The sequence below is a fragment of the Hippocampus comes genome, unplaced genomic scaffold (assembly GCF_001891065.2).
Source record: "Hippocampus comes isolate QL1 unplaced genomic scaffold, H_comes_QL1_v1.1 scaffold216, whole genome shotgun sequence".
NCBI classification, from domain to species: Eukaryota; Metazoa; Chordata; class Actinopteri; order Syngnathiformes; family Syngnathidae; genus Hippocampus; species Hippocampus comes.
Window position 1 is genome coordinate 111,672 of NW_017805143.1, and position 4,919 is coordinate 116,590.

At 40.8% G+C, this 4,919-nt stretch overlaps 2 long non-coding RNA genes across 2 annotated transcripts in view; one reads left to right on the plus strand and one right to left on the minus strand.

The window, feature by feature from the left end:
- Positions 1-4,919, minus strand: part of LOC109514490 (uncharacterized) — a 21,963-nt gene that overhangs the window by 2,765 nt on the left and 14,279 nt on the right. The gene's annotated exons all lie outside the window — the stretch shown is intronic.
- LOC109514492 (uncharacterized) overlaps positions 1-4,919 on the plus strand; it is an 8,994-nt gene that overhangs the window by 839 nt on the left and 3,236 nt on the right. The gene's annotated exons all lie outside the window — the stretch shown is intronic.

Genomic DNA, 4,919 nt, shown 5'->3' on the forward strand with positions numbered 1-4,919 from the left:
GAGAGAGGGAGAGAGAGAGAGAGAGAGTGTGTGTGGTGAAGCATGTTTTTATCATTTGGCATTAGTATGACTGGATATGTTTGTTTTTAAAATGTGCATGAAGCATTGAAGAGTTACTTCACACACAACTTGTAAACACGTTTGACTGTCAAGACTACATATCAACAGCTTCACTCATTTGTTACTTTCACAAATTGAACATTATTCTGGGCTTTCACAAAATAGAATATAATTTGACATGCTATATCTAATTCCCAAGTACTTACCAGAGACGAAGTGAGCATTCTTAATTGCCCCGTCAGTCCAATTCTCACGTAGTAAAGCTTGTAGCCACACCTTTCGCCGTTTTTTTCTTGAAGGGGTGTTGACCAGAGCAATTCTATAAAAGACGAGCTCTCTGTGTGTGCTCTTTCTATTGTGACAACCCACAGAACAGCATGAGGACGGCATGATTTTGTTCTGTAAAACGTGTTTTCTGCCTCCGCGTTCCGCGCGCAGCCATATTCAATGTATGCATAAGTCACATGAAACTGGTCTATAGGAATAAGCAAAAGACAACATTAGCATACACTATTAGAACACAACAGGAGTTACAACACACAAGAAATATGAAATTGTACGATAAATGATGGCTTGAAGAAAAATGAACTATGCAGAATGTTTTAGAGAGGTTAAAAATAGTGTGACTGATAAAATACCCCATATCATAAATGAATATAATTAAGATTTTATCCACGGTGGTTGCGAACAACTGAAATAAATTCCAGAGTCAAGGAATAAATATGAAATAGATAAATACAGTAATCCCTCATTTTTTTTTTGCGTTTCAATGGTACCTATAAAAAATGGAATATTGTATCTTCAAAATTCATTTGACCAAATAAATTATTGCATGGAGAGAATGGTAATAAGTGCATATCACGTGCTACGTTATGTTAAATAAATGAATGTCATGAGAATTAAAAGACTATAAATCTTCATTAATGATTTTGTGTATTATGCTTTGCGGCAGCGCGGTGGGCAACTGGTGGGGCGTGTCGCCCTCACAGTGCAGATGTGAAAGGTTCGATTACGGCCCCGTCCTTCCTGTGTAAAGTTTGCATGCTCTCCCCGTGCCTGCATTGGTTTCCTCCCACATTCCCAAAACGTGCATGGCAGGTTAATGGAACACTAAATAGTCGGCTAGGCAAGCTTAGCTGGTGTCCCAGATCAAAGCTCTTTGATGTGTAATGTCCGTTGCATCAGCGCTGATTGGTTGAAGCCAAAAGACGCGCGCGTGCGTCCATGTTCACGCTGAAAGCACGCACAGCAGAGAGCAGCAGACTATCGACTGCTGACTCGTGCCTCACTCGAGTGGCTTCGCTACAGTTCTACGGTTAAAATTCCATTGAAGAAATACATGGATGAAACACGCAGGCCATCGAAACTATGGATGGATTTAGTTAAATTGGTTACATAATTTATGAAATTACATGTCTATGATTTGTAAAAAAGATATCTGTATGTAATCATATTATTATTAACTAATTTGGCTGATTACAAGCAAGAAAATCTTGAAAAAAAATGAGATTGCCAGAGAGCATGAAAAGGAAACATTGTAACTCTCTGAAGTGTTGCTGACCACACTAATTGCTGTACATTGTAAAAAGGTCATCTGTGTTTCTGTCGACATGCTAGAATATCAATGGTTGCGTGTCCCCATTTCCTGTTATAATGTATGATCACACTAACATATGGACAACTGCACTGATCTTCTTTTTCTGGTACATGTGTTCTCCTTCAGCACATGAGAGAGGGGATGTATTTTTGAAGGACAGTCTACACTTTGCTCACTGATCTGGACCAGGGGTGTCAACTCATTTTTGCGGTGGGCCGTTTTGGGGTTACCTCTTCCCTTGGTGGGCCAGTACATGTGTTAGGTTGATTCTTTTTAGTTATCACACATTTGCATATTTTTAACCTCCTAAGACCTGGAGTCTTGCAAGGCATGCATTTTTATTTTATTTTTATTTTCTCTTTGATATTTAGGCTAATTGGGACCTGATGAGTGTAAAAACAAAGAATTATATTTTTACATGATGTAACATCCTCGTAAGTGGACGCCAGGCCCTTGTAGTCCAAAATTTAACATTGTAGTCTTGACAACCCAAAACGTCATGTCCACACATGTGGACGCCAGGTCCCAGGAGGTTAATGATAAATTGATTACGTTCTCATGCACACATGTACGTAATTTTCACTCACACACACACACATATTCAAACACGTTCAGGGTGTCTTCAACAGCCCTCATCCTTTAGGTTGGACATACTTATGTATTAGATTCCCAATAAATGAGAGGGCGAGTGGCGAGATCCTTGGGTGACGTGCAGAGAACTGAAACCGATGCTTCTCCTCGTTCCCCCCTGGTACCAGAATTCAGTATCCTGTCTCCTCCTTGTGTTTTATGTCATGACCAGTGACTGTGAGTGGCAGGGCACTTTGGTCATGTAAGACGCGACATATTGGGGGTTTCCCATGGAAAAAAATAACCAAGTGTTTGGTGCTGTATCTTCACACATCACTCAAGGGGTTTTGAACCGGCGCTGCCTTCCCCGAAAGCCAGCGAGTTTACCACTACACTACTAGTGACTGTGACGGGCAAGGCACTTATGTCATATATGACGCTACATATTGGGTTTTCCAATGGAAAAAATTACCCAAGTGTTTGGTGCTGTATTTTCACACATCACTGAGCAGGTTTTGAACCATAACTCCCCGCATCGAAAGCCAGGTAGTTTACTACTACACTACCAGTGACTGTGACTGGCAAGGCACTTTAGTCATATATCATGCGACATATTGCGGTTTTCCCATGGAAAAAAAAGTAACCAAGTGTCTGGTGCTGTATTTCCACATGTCACTGAGGGGGTTGTCAAACAGTGCTGCCTGTACCGAAAGCCAGTGAGTTTACCACTACACTACCAGTGAGTGCAAATGGCAGGCCACTTTAGTCATATATGATGCCACATATTGGGGTTTTCCCATGGAAAAACGTAACCAAGTGTTCAGTGCTGGATTTGCACATGTCAACGACCGAGAATTGATCCAACTCTGACTACTCCCAAAGCCTGCAAGTTTACCACAAGACTACCAGTGACTGTGAATGGAAGGGCATTTCCGTCATATATGTCACAACGTAATGGGGTTTTCATAAAAAATAAATAAATAAATAAAAAAATAAAATAAAAAAAATTAACTAAGTGTTTGAAATTATATTTTCACACGTCACTGAGCAAGGTTTGATCCCGCACTACCTGCACTGAAAGCCAGCAAGTTTATGACTCCACTGTCAGTGACTGTGAATAGCAATGCACTTTGGTCATACACGATGCAACCTATCGGGAGTTTCCAAAGAGAAAGGTAATTTAGTGTTTGAAATTTTATTTTCACACGTCACTGAGGGGGTTGTCAATCGGCACTGCCTGTACCGAAAGCCAGGCAGTTTATCACTCCACTACCAGTGACTGTTACTGGCAAGGCACTTTATTCATATAAAACGCTACATATTGGGGTTTTCCCCTGGAAAAAAGTGACCAAGTGTTTGTTGCAGTATTTTCACCCGTCATTGAGGGGGTTGTCAACCGGCGCTGCCTGTTCCGAAAACCAGCAAGTTTACCACTAGACTACCAGTGACGGTGAAGGGAAGAGCATTTCCGTCATATATGACACAACATAATGGGGTTTTCGCAAAGAAAAAATTGACTAACTGTTTGAAATTAGATTTTCACACGATACAGTACTGAGCATGTTTTGAACCTGCGCTGACTCCACTGAAAGCCTGCGGTTTTACCACTACACTACCAGTGACTGTGAATGGCAGGGCACTTTGGTCATATATGACGGTACATATTGGGGTTTTCCCATGGAAAACAGGAACCAAGTGTTTGGTGCTGTATTTGCACATCACTGACTGGGAGTTGAGCCAACTCTGACTGCCCCCAAAGCAGGCGAGTTTACCACGAGACGACCAGTGACTGTGAATGGCAGGGCTTTTCAGTCATATATGACACAACGTAATGGGGTTTCCCCAAAAAAAATTAAGTGTTTGAAATTTTATTTTGCCATAATACTGAGCAGGTTTTGAACCCCCACTGCCTGCAAAGGACAGGCGGCGAGTTTACCATTACAACACCAGTGACTGAATGGCAGTGCACTTTGGTCATACATGATGCAACTTATCGGGGGTTTCCCAAAGAAAAAGTAAGTGTTTAAAATTTTATTTCAGAGGTCATTGAGCAGGTTCTGAACCCATGCCACCTGCACCAAAAACTTGCGAGTTTACCACTACACTACCAGTGACTGTGAATGGCAGGGCTTTTCGGTCAAATATGATGCAACATAATGGGGTTTTCCCCCCAAAAAACAAATACAGTAAATATTCTCTAGTGCGGACTCGTGTTTGCGCTGTCCAATTTGTCCTGCTAACAGAAATTCCTCATTTGGGAAATGAGCATGGTACATGTCCTTTACCAACCTGCAAGCAAGTATGTTGACAAAAATACATGTGTAACAACACAATCAATAAAATACAAAAATATACTGTGAAAAAACTTTATATAACAAAAACTGCAATACAGGTGTATCCAAAAAAAAAATCACAACAGTAAAATACGTACAGTATTTTCATGTTTATTTTTTTTCTGTCTTGGGAAAAAAAGTGTGTCTATTTTGGATTGTTTGGTTGGATGCATTCTTTGGTTTATGACAATGTTTGCCTGCGTGTCATACAGTTTTGTTGCTAGTTGCAAGTAACTGTCCCGTTGATCACCGATGTCTGGTAATTCTTGTGCATACTGAAGGATTTGTTGCTATTTGCATTGCTTCCTCGCTGGATGGTGGCTTGTCATCAGGAGTTGAATCGATGCCTTGTTTTTTAA